Source organism: Miscanthus floridulus, chromosome 8 (assembly GCF_019320115.1).
Source record: "Miscanthus floridulus cultivar M001 chromosome 8, ASM1932011v1, whole genome shotgun sequence".
Taxonomy (NCBI): Eukaryota; Viridiplantae; Streptophyta; class Magnoliopsida; order Poales; family Poaceae; genus Miscanthus; species Miscanthus floridulus.
This window is the reverse complement of record NC_089587.1, coordinates 64,536,827-64,548,777: the sequence shown is the minus strand read 5'-3', so window position 1 is coordinate 64,548,777 and position 11,951 is coordinate 64,536,827. Positions and strand designations below refer to the sequence as shown.

The following is an 11,951-nucleotide window of genomic DNA, read 5'->3' as shown; positions in this document are numbered from 1 at the left end:
ATTCACAATAACGGGACAAGAAATTAGTCTGGCCGTTGGTTTATGATCTGATGGAGCAAAATTCGTGCGTCCGCAAAGCTCGGAACTTGTTCGTGCAACAAACGGTTGTTAGCCTAGTCACCACCAGGCCGCCAAAAATACAGGAATGCCACGTAGACAAACTTCTTTATACTATCATTATTTATAATGCGACTCTTACGAGCATTACACACAAGTGCTAGAGCTGATACAAACAACCATGCAAGACGCCCTAATCTTCCTCCTCTTGCTCCCCTTGACGCTCTCCATCCTCATAGTCAGCCGGTGCCGGCATGCGTTGGCGCGTGAGGGAGCCTACACGCGGCTCGCCGCAGTCAAGTCGGCCGTCCTCAGGAAGCTCCCCACTCTCGGCCGCCAGCCGGAGGTCTTCGTCACTGACCGTTTCGCTGCGCACCGCCTCCTCATCAGCGGCGCTGCCGCGGGCGGCGCGTTCTCGGACCGCCCGCCTTCCATCGTGCCCAGCGCCGTGCTCTCGCGCCGCCGGCAGTACAACATCAACTCGGCGCCGTACGGCCCGCTCTGGCGCGCGATCAGACGCAACCTCACATCCGAAATCTTCCACCCGTCGAGCCTCCGGCAGTACGGCCCCGCGCGCCGCCACGCCCTCCGCGGTCTCGTCGCGGACCTGCACCGCCAGTGCGCGTCCTGCGGTGCGGTGCTCGCGGCGGAGAGCCTGCGCGCGGCCATGTTCGCCCTGCTCGCCACCATGTGCTTCGGCGCTGGCGTCGACGCGGGCCTCGTGCGGGCAATGGCCGACGCCCAGGACGACCTCGTCCAGTGCTTCCTCGGACTGCGCGTCTTCGCCACGCTCCCCGCGGTCACCGGGCTGATCTACCGGAACCGGTGCAGGAAGCTGCTCCAGCCAACGTTTACCATTTCGGCGAAATATCGTCCAAATTTTCTAAATATCGTCTTTTTCACTTACGTCTGAAAAAAAAATTATATCGGTCAATTTTTTTTTTTGGTTAAATTCATCTTCCGCTCCAAAATTACACCAAACCACACTAAAATGATCCTCCATATCCTTTAGTCTTATAAAGCCCTAAATTTCTTCAAATTTATTTAATTTTCTCACTCACACATTCGATGGCACTAGCATATGCAACTCACCCAACGTCAGCCCACTATATTACCGTGGTGATATATTATGTTATTTAATTGATTTTATATAAATTTATGATGGACGATGGATTAGAGAGTTTTTCTAGTGAAATGATACCATTTTTTTAAAAAAATCAATTTGAATTTATTTAAATTTAACCCGATATTTTTGAAATTTTATATTTATCGTCGGGGACCAAATTTTTTTTCCTACCGGTAAAAAAACATTGGCTCCAGCTCCGGCGGCAGCAGGAGGAGACGTACCTTCCGCTCATCGACACCCGCCGCGACGGCCGCCATGGCGAGCCCCCGGCGTACGTGGACACGCTCGTGGACCTCCGCGTGCCGGACTAGCACGCCGCCGCTGCCTCAAGCAGCGGCAAACGTCGTAAGCGGCGGCGGCAGCGCAGGCTCACTGATGGTGAGCTCGTGGGTCCTGCTCCGAGTTTCTAGGCGCCGGCACGAAGCCCACTGCCGCGGTGCTGCAGTGGATCATGGCGAACCTAGTGAAGCGGCCGACGTGCAGCGCGCTTCGGAAGGACATTGACGCCATCGTGAGTGCCGACGCCGAGGAGGTCGGCGAGGAGGTTCTTGGAAGACTGGAGTACCTCAACGCCACTATCATGGAAGGGCTCCGGCTGCACCCCACCATGCCCATGGTGCTTAGGAAGGTGAGAGAATTAGTCAGCCTGTTCGTTTGGCTGTGGCTTCTCGTAAACGATCGTAAATTTCCAGTCGCAACAATATTTTTCTCTCACACAAACCAGCCAGCAGTACTTCTTCACGAACCAGCAACGATACGAACCAGCCAACCGAACAGGCTAAATATTATTAATAAATCAATCCAAAGTTTCTAAATAATCAAATGTCATTGCTTTTAATCATCACGCATGCAACAAGCTTATAAGCTTTGTGTTATATAATTAACAAGGTGATGGCCAAGGACCATGTGGCGCTGGACGGCCGGCGTCTCCCTGCCCGAACGGCGGTGCACTTTCCGCTGGCGCGGCTGGCACGTGACAAGACGGCGTGGACCGACCCGCGTGAGTTCGGGCCGGAGAGGTTCCTGGCTGGCGGCGACGGCGCGGGCGTCAGCCTGGTGGCGGCCGCGGGCAGCGCTGGGGAGATCAGGTTGATGCCATTTGGTGCCGCCCGGAGGATGTGTCCCGGCATGGGCGTCGCCGTGCTCCATCTTGGCTACTTCGTCGTCAATCTCGTGAGGGAGTTCGAGTGGGCGGAGGCCGAGGCGAGCTCGGCGTTGACCTACGGCCGCACCTCGGGTTCTTCACAGTCATGAAGCGGTCACTGCGTGCGCGCCTCACGCGGCTGCGAGTCGTCAGCTAACTACAGAGCTAAGGCTGTAAGCAGTCTAAATACTGAGGTAGACGAGAGAGGTAAAGAGAGAGAAAAAGCGAGCTATAAGTTTATAGCCAGTTTAGAGACAAGAACCACAAAATTCTATGAGAGAGACAAATAGACCATATATTAATAGTGAATATGTAACTACTATATAAGTAAGCTAAGAAGTAGACTGCAAGGATTCATACAGCCAGCAACTGGCTGTATTATTAGACTTACTCTAAGAGGCTGTAAGTGGACTGAATGCTGACGTGGGAGAGAGATGAGAGGAGAGAGAAGAGAAACGGGCTATAAGCTTACAGCCAGCTTATGCATAGGAACCAAGAAGTTCTGTGACACAGACAAGCAGACCGTAAGCCGGCTAACTATTATACGAGTATGCTGATAGATTGGCTGTAAGTCTCCTTATAGCCAGTAGCCGGCTATATTATTAGCTTTGCTCTAAAGGAAGGAATTCTATTCAGCCACCAAAATAATTATTTTCGTGTTTATATTTAGAAGCTGTCTACCCCATAATTGAATATTTTGAACTGGCTTGGACACTCTTTATTCTTTTAGTGTCACTCTTTATTTTCAGTCATTGGATGCAAATCGAATGGTCAGTCTCTACCTCTCGTCTTCTTCTACCTCCGGTCATCCATGGTGTCTCTTGTGAAACACCCCACCATGCCTGCCTACCTTGTCTCTGGTGGCTCCTCGCCACCAGATCCACCTACACCCACCCCCAAGCTAACCTGCCTTTGGAACGGTAGTGCTAGCACCAGGACGTCTGCGCCTAGACTCCGCCTCCGCACCATCCCAACGCGGTGTCTGCGTCGCACCCGACTCAACACGACGTCTGTGCCCCCTGCCCAACCCCACATGGCGTTACACCCCGCACGATCCCTCACGCCCCTCTGGCAGCTGCAGCAGGTGGGTGATATTGCAACATGTGGAATGTCCGATCTACTTTTAAAACATTCAGATGGAAACACTTGCAACATATGTGTGAAGACAGATGAAACACTTAAAACATGCTTCTGAAATACTTGCAAAAAACGCTTGAAAACCATTGCAAACATACGCAACATTTAGATAAAACACTTGCAACATATGTGTGAAACATATACAACATTCAGATAAACATACTTGCAACGTACGTCTAAAAACATAAATGAAACATTAGGGACAGATGCTTGCATCATACGTGTACAACCATTACAACATATGCAACATCCTCGATCTACTTTTGCAACATCCATATGAAACACTTTCAACATACCTTTGAAACATTTAAAACACTTGAAACATATACTTGCAACATGTCCTTCTAGCGCAACATCTCCTTGCTGCTTAGAAGAATGGAGTCTCGTCGGCATGCCGGAGGCAGCGGACCAGTGGCGCTTATAGGCGACGAGCCGACGGCAGCAGCTCCATGACGCAACAGGGAGGCAGCGGCCGCACGCCTGGGAGAGGGCAGCTTGCGCACAACGCTGTCCTACAGCAACGCTTGGTGGTCATCCACGAGATCCAGTAGGTCACCGAGGCTCACGTCGTGTCGAACATCTAGAGGAGGAAGTAGCGGATGTATCCCAGCAGGAGGAGGAGGTGGAGTAGCTGCTTTGGGAGCACCAGCTCTGAGTAGCCCATCTAGAAACCCATGTCGGTCATGACTAGGGTAGCGCTTGTTCGGATTTGTTGCCTTCCCTTGGCATATTCGTGCCTCTTGTCTTGCGACGGTTGTGCTGGAGCAGATAGGAATGAGTGGACTAGAGGATAGGAGTGACTGGACAAGAGGATTTTATTTTGTGAAACTCCCGAGCAGATGGGAGGGGATAATTGGGCTGGCGTCGCGACCCACCAAGGAACGTCCGGGCGGACAGACACCCGCACCACAACATTACCGTTGCTGGAACATCACCGTGACTCTCCTATCATTGCTCTACCAAACCACCTTCCCCTACCACTCGGCCAGTGGTACCACCGCCGCCTTGTCTCCCATCATGCCTGCCACCACCGCTGGTCCATCCTTCATCCCCTTAATTTTTTCTTCTAAGCCCACCGGAGTTGGAGAAGGATGGCCACTCAACCCTATCTTAATCAAGCTAATTGAACAACAAGATATTCAATCGCGCGCTGATCGACGCCTAAAAATCCGAGCATTGGATTTGTGGCAGAATCGCCTAATCTAATGTCTCCCAGGAGTATTTATCTTCCATTAGACACTAACTACTCAAGAGAGAACACTAAACTACGCAGTTCTGTCGAGCACACCCCAAGGGAGAACTCGAAAATCCACATTTTTCCATCAGGATCATAAATGAGAGAATATAGCTTACAACATTCTTAAGTCATTTCTTACATCACTTTATTATAGTAATAGAATATTACCTCAATTGATTATAACAGTGAAATATAACAATGTTATCAGAGTTACATAGAAAGCAAAGATTAATTTAATGACACGGTGGAGCATTAACATAGTGGATATTTTTATACAAGAGATGCTAGCAGATTTTACATCTTTTTTTATAAAAACCTTTAGTGAGGGTTATAAATAAACACTATGGTCGTAGCATGAAATGAATACTCTCTAAGTCCACTAGGAGGTTTCCACACACAATAGTTAGCTCTAAGTATCCTCCGATCACCTGCAACAGGGGGAATAAAACCCTAAGTACTCGATTGTACTCAGCAAGACTTACCCGACAGGAGGAAAATAAAAGACTCTAAGGATATGCAAGGCTTATTTGGCTTGTGTGTTATTTCATCTATGGAAGCATTACTAAACATACGTCCTTATATTCAATTTTATTAGCAGTCATCATTAATTCATTAACTAACCATTCTATGTAAGCACCTATGCTACTTTCAAGCAGGTGGTAGGCATTCAGAACCATTTTATCACCTTTCAAGTTCCAGTTCTTACTACAGTGCTAGACCATAGCTAAGTCCTACCGTCTCACAGAAACGGCGATTTGTGAACCAATATATCCTAGCTGGGTACCCAAAACACACGCCTCGCTTGTACCTCAGGCACAAACAAGACCAACCCATTCCACTCCCGTCGAGAGGTCTAGGTGTAACACCCTTGGTGTTACACTGTACAAACTTTTGCTAAAACACTGTATGTGCATCATACATATGTGTAAATGTGTGTAATATAGGGTGTAAAGCAATACACGTAACTTGAAACGTTCATCGGAAACACGAAACGAATGTTATATTTCATGTCGCGTTTTATCGCTTAGGGTTCTAGACGAATTTTTATTGAACGAAAATGCTATAGAACACATACCTAGCACTTTAATAAGTTTGTAGTACAAACTTCATAGGTGGCGATGAAATACTTGCGGGCGAGAACGAGATTCACTAGATAGCTTACTTAATAGCTTGGAAATCGAAGTTGAGTGAATCCAAACAAAAACTTAGTCATTTTCTTAAGTCGGAAAATGGATCGATGAAGCGAAGTTTGGGAATTTTTATAGGAGAATCAGTTTAAGTAGTAGCATGGTTTTAGGGTTTGTTTTAGTAGCTTGACATCAAATCTCGGGCGTTAAATAGTTAGTTTAGCTACTGGATCATCGAGTTGAATTTTTTAGTAGCTTTAAAAAGCGTGCATGACACAGTTGCAGCGTCTGGGCGCGATCACCATGCTAGCACTTGGTGTCGCCACACCTGCTACCCAATGTGCATGCCACATGCGGGCCACCATGCTGGCCGGTCCTACCGCTGGCTCCGTGTTGTAGGCCGCGTCGCCGTTGCTACGCCCTGGCACGCACACGCACATGTATATCACCCTCGGCGACCTGGCCGCTTGGCCACCACTGCCGGCGTCGTAGGCCCGCTGCTCTGGCTTGGCCATTGCCGCCACTTCACCGTGTCGATGACCCCACGCATCGCGTCAGTACGTTGCTGCTGGCCATGGTCGCTTGTGCAAAATCGTCGCGTGCGGCCTACCACCGTTGTCACGTCCGCCTGGCCACTCTGTCTCCTCATGCCAGCCTGGTGGTACCATGCGCGCGTGGCCACATTTGGCATTGCCCACACATTGCCTTGCCTCGCCTGCCTTACCATCACATCAGTGCTCGACGACACTGCATTGCTGCCTCCTTAGACCGGCGCCATCCGCCGCGGCGTGTTGGACTGAGCTGCCGTCGATGGCTTGCGGTTTATGGCCACGTGGCCCACCATCCTGAGCATGTTGGCCATTTCCCCATCGCCCTGTAGCCGTACGCGATTGTGCATCGAAGTGACAGCCACGTCTTGCACGACAGCGATGAGCCATGCCATGCCGGTCTTCCCTGTTCCTCTGGCGCCGTGGTCACCGGATCCGCTCCTCTAAATTCAGGTCAATGGAGCCACCTCAGTCCAATTAACCCCGTCTGCAACTCCATCATGTAGCCAGCTACACGCCCAACCCCACCTTGTAGCGAGCCTCGCCGTGCCATGCTCCAATTCAAAGTTTTCCCTCGCCGGGTCATTAAGACCGCTGTGGCACGCGTTGAAGGCCAGCTCCCTATCCAGCGCAGCTTGTGTCAATTCGTCGCACCGCCAACTTCACCTCCACCTGCTCATCACCCTGCGCACCTCTACCTAATCGCTACCACCGCATAGCCACCCCTGACGCAGCCTTGCCACCGCCGTGCGCCACCGTACCATCCGTGTGCACACGGCCAGCTTGGCTCAGGCCACCTCCAGTTAAACCACCACCTCTTCTGGGTCCATGGTGAGTGCCTGGAGCTCACTCGCTGTCCAATTTGCCTCGACATTGTTGTAGATCACCGGAACATCGCTGTTTTCAGTGCAGGAGCTCCGCCGCCATGGATCGGCCTTGCTGCAGCGTCCTAGCTCATGCTTCCTTCGCATAGTGCTTCGTGTTCAAGCCTAGTAAGGTATCGACTTCGTAGATAGGGCGGGGAAGGGCTGGTCTGGCCGGCGTAACCGCCTTGTGCCAGCGTCATCGCGGCTGTGCGCGCGCTGGAGGCTCGAGGGTAGGGCCATGGTAAAGGAGAAAAGAGGGAGGGGCGTAGGTGTAAGATAGTAGACTAGCGAAATAGTGCTATTAGTGTCTTCACGATTACCAGGTAGGACGGGGGTGTTTTTGCATGATGACCAGCATGCGCGGGCCTCCCAATCGTGGGCCGTCGGCGCCCGGCTGGGCCACGCCCCTACGTGGGCCGCACCGTGCGTCGCGCGCGCGGGCATTGCGTTGGAGTGGGCCGAGCCACTCGCTCGTAGGCCACGTGGGTTGAAATCGGTTTTTCATTTTCCAGTGACTTAACAAATATTTATTCAATTTAGTTTTGAGCTAAACTTTAAAAAACGATAGTAAATTATGTAGATGTCAAAAAATAGTGAAACAAAATTTGTTAGGTTCACAAAAATCCCATCTATCTATTAGTGTAGTTAGTTTACAGTTAGCTATGATAATGATTGGTTCATAAATTTGATTTAGAAAGCTTAGTATTACTTAGCTTAATATTTGTAGGAATTTTTGTGGCAAATTGATGATAGCTTTAGCCATGAAATTTTTATAGTAAGATCATTAGATTATTCTGTGCTCATTGTGATTTTTGTAGCCCTAGAGTAGGTTGATAAATACAGTAGCTAGTACCCTTGTCTAATCTTATATAGAGTAAATCGATATTAAGAGTAAGAATGCCTTTAGTTGAGAAGATAATATATGTCATGCGGTATACTTGTTAGTGTTAACAGTAGGTAACTTAGCACCTTACTCGGCAGAACTCGCTTAGTAGCTTGATAGATGTATTTTATTTTAAGAGTTGCTGTTGCCGTATTACTAAGTGTTGCATCATCATTTCATGCATGTAGATCATGAGTTGGTAGAGTTCATGCCCGTGGATGAATAGGACTATGAGGAGGTCATTGAGGAGTACGAGGAGAAGATCCTCATGCAGGAGGGAGCTCCAGAGCCTTTTGGTGCTGACTTTATTGACCCACCGCCTGCCTAAGGCAAGTCCCGGTGCATAACACATATTTTATGATCACTGAATATATATACGATGTGCATTTACGTTACAGGCATTTTATGGAAACTATATGCATAAATATATCTACCTATGAGTCCTATTAGTATAGGTCGAGTAGCTACTATGCTCAGGATTTTGGTAGCCTGAGTAACCTGCTGTTACTCACAATAGGTGATAATTATGATCACTCATGATAAATGATAGAAAGGAAAAATGGTGACCGGGCAGGGATATGGTTTGGGTACTGGTGGGTGTAAGAGGTTATGTCCTGCGACCAATAGGGCATCGCTTGGTTACACTTTTTCTCTGTCTGTGTCGGTTAAGGACCAGCTATTGCATAAGTCTCGAGGCAAGTCACAGATTTATTATCCCGAGCATATACTTTGGGCGCAGGGAAGACTTGTTGCTCTCTTGTCGTGGGTTCTGGCTCTTTCTAGACCGACTGATTGGAGGCAGTGATGGTAGAGGTCCTTGCACTACACTAAGTCTGGGACTTAGGAGCAGGGGCTTGGAGTCCAAGTTTGGATGGGGACCTGGACCCCATGATAGGAGGGTGATGGGTTGGTCCGGCTTGTGCCTAGGGTACAAGCGGGGCGTGTGTTTTCGGGGTACCCAGCTGGGGGCATTGATTCACGAATCACTGGGCAATCCAGTATGACTTGTTTTGGGTCTAGCACCGTAGTAAGAACTGAAAGATGAAAGGTGAAGAAATGGAACTGATTGCTCAACTCTTGCTTGAAAGTAGAACATGTGCTTACACAGAATGGCTAGATAATCAATTAATCATGGCTATTAATAATTACATAAATAAGGACTCACTATTAATATTGCTTTCTGCAAAAAGGAAACTAGCAAACCATAAAGCTTTGCATATCCCTTGGAGTCAGGAAAATATTCCCACTAGTCGGATAAGTCTTAGGAGTACATTGTGTACTCAGGGTTTATTTACCCCTGTTGTAGGTAATGCTTGAGGAGTACCATTGTGTGAAGGATTCTTCTGGTGGGTACAGATGGATCCTTGTTCTTTATCGCTAGATGTTTATTTTTATTCCACTGTTTAATATTCCACACTCTGACTTTAGAAATGTAATAATGTACTTTTTACGAACTCTAGATGTATGAAATGGATTAAGTATTGTAACTCGTTCTCATTATTTGATCCTTAGGGAAAAATGTGGATCTTTTGGGCTCTCCCTTGGGGTGTGCCCGACGGATACCGCCTGCTATAGCTTGCTTTTGGGGTGCTTAGTATCTGGTGGAAGACGAGCACCTCCATAAGTGCGTTATTTCGGGTGGTTCTACCACAGTTGGTACTAGAGCCAATAATGAGTTTACGAGTTCATCACTCTTTTCCAAAACTTAAAAATTTGATCAATAGAAGCTTTGCAAAAAATAGGATGCGCTAAAGTTATGTAAATAAGTATAAGCCCTAGCAATATGGTCTATCTAGGATAGCCGCACTGGTTTTATCTAATTAGTTTTCTGCAGGTACACTGACTTACGTTGCGTAAGTAATTGCTTAGCATATGAAGAGTGAGTGTGCGATATGCCAAATTTTTTGTGAATGCCGCTATATTTCGGCTTGAGTGAGCGTATAGGCCAATACACACATCTTGATAGTAGCATCTTATTTAAACTAAAGTCCCCCTACACATATAATTGGATTAGTAAATTGATAGGACAACTAAAAGAATGCTTTAATAAATGTCTGGTCGTTTATCTAATCCCTTGTTTCTGAATCTGGAGGGTTGTTATAAATAGATGGTTCATATCTCTTATAGATGAATCTAAGGTCTGAACGTGGGACCACTAGTGCCAGGGTGGGCCACGGTCCTGGCGAAGGTCAAGGTGAAAGTGGCCGGGCCAATGAGCACGGCGGGGAGAACCATGAGGCTCCACTTCTGGATCCTCCTCCTCCGCCACCTCCACCGCCGATGACTCATGCGGAAATGATGGCAGAAATGTTGGCTGCTCGCCGTGAGATAGCTTGTGCCATGGAGCTACTGGCATAGGCTATCGGTGGTTTCGCCCGTGGTGGCCACGGGGGCAATGGCGGGAACAGGGGTGGTGCCCGCGGTCCAGAGGGACCGTGCTTGTACCAAGATTTCCTCAAGATACACCCACCCACGTTCACACCATTAGCTGAGCCTCTAGATGCAGAGCATTGGCTTCACATTCTAGAGCAGAAGTTTTTGTTGCTCACCATGACTGATGAGCAGAAGGTGCGCTTTGTAGCGCAATAGTTGTTGGGGTCCACAAGTGTATGGTGGGATACCTTCAATGCCATGCAGCAGCCAGATCACCGGGTGACCTGGCAGGAGTTCATTGCAGCATTCAGAGAGTTCTATATTCCTGCTGGTGTGCTCAACAGGAAGCTGACTGAGTTTCTAGACCTTCGGCAAGGGAGTATGGCAGTGATGGACTACTTCAATAAGTTCAATCACTTGTCCAAGTATGTTGGAACTTATGTGGACACAGACAAGAAGAAGAGGGACCACTTCTATCGCGGCCTCTCATGTAGCCTTCAGGAGAAATTGTATACTAGGAAATATCAGACTTTTGGGGCAATGATGAATGCTGCCATCACCATAGAGGGCTTGTAGCGGGATTCCTGGGTGGAATGGAAGTGTAAGCAGGTGGCTATGGGGTCTTCTAGCCACCCCCATACTCAGAAAGTATAGGTTGTCCGATGGGTGCCCTATCAATCATCAGGCGGGCATTCGTTTCGACAGGCCCAGCATACTTCTCAGGCTTCTTCCACATAGTATCGTGCACCTACTTAGCAGGTGCCACATCAGTAGCCCCAAGGACAGCAGGCCCCACCTTGTCTGGGACAGGGAAACAAGCCGGGTGCTTATTTCAAATGTGGCAAGGATGGCCACTATGCCTGAGAGTGTCCTCAAAACCAGCAAGCCCAGTCTGCTCAACTATGGGCTAACTCTAGGCTAGTCAAGAGGATAGTGATCAAGAAGAAAGTGCTAGTCAGCCGCTCTGGACAGGTGAATTTCACAGATGCTGAGCAGATATTGCAATAGGAATCGGTGATGGCTGTTATGTTTACCATTGATTCCCATCCAGCTTATGTATTGTTTGATTCTGGTGCATCACATTCATTCATGAGTATGGGATTCATAGACCGGCACAATATACCTCTTATGGCTATACCGTATGCCTATAGAATTCGTACTCTAGGTGCGCAGATGTGCATCAATACTCGGATGGACACAGTGAGCTTGGTATTAGCCACTCATACTTACCGTCTCTAGTTCATGGTGCTGCCTGGGCAAGGCATTGATACAATTCTTGGAATGAACTGGTTGTGGGTGTATGGGGTAGTCTTGGATTTGAAGCAAAGAGTTGTGGAGTTATGGCTTCCTTCTTCTGAGGATAGGATGTCTCTTCTGGTACCCTCAGATCCAGTCTTACATGTTGCTGCTCATGCTGAAGTTTCCCCTAATCTTGCCTCTATTCCGGTAGTAT

At 48.4% G+C, this 11,951-nt stretch overlaps 1 pseudogene; it reads left to right on the top strand.

Annotated features, from left to right (window-relative positions):
- Positions 1-238: 238 nt before the first annotated feature.
- LOC136469233 (cytochrome P450 89A2-like) lies at positions 239-2,484 on the top strand (annotated as a pseudogene).
- Positions 2,485-11,951: the final 9,467 nt, after the last annotated feature.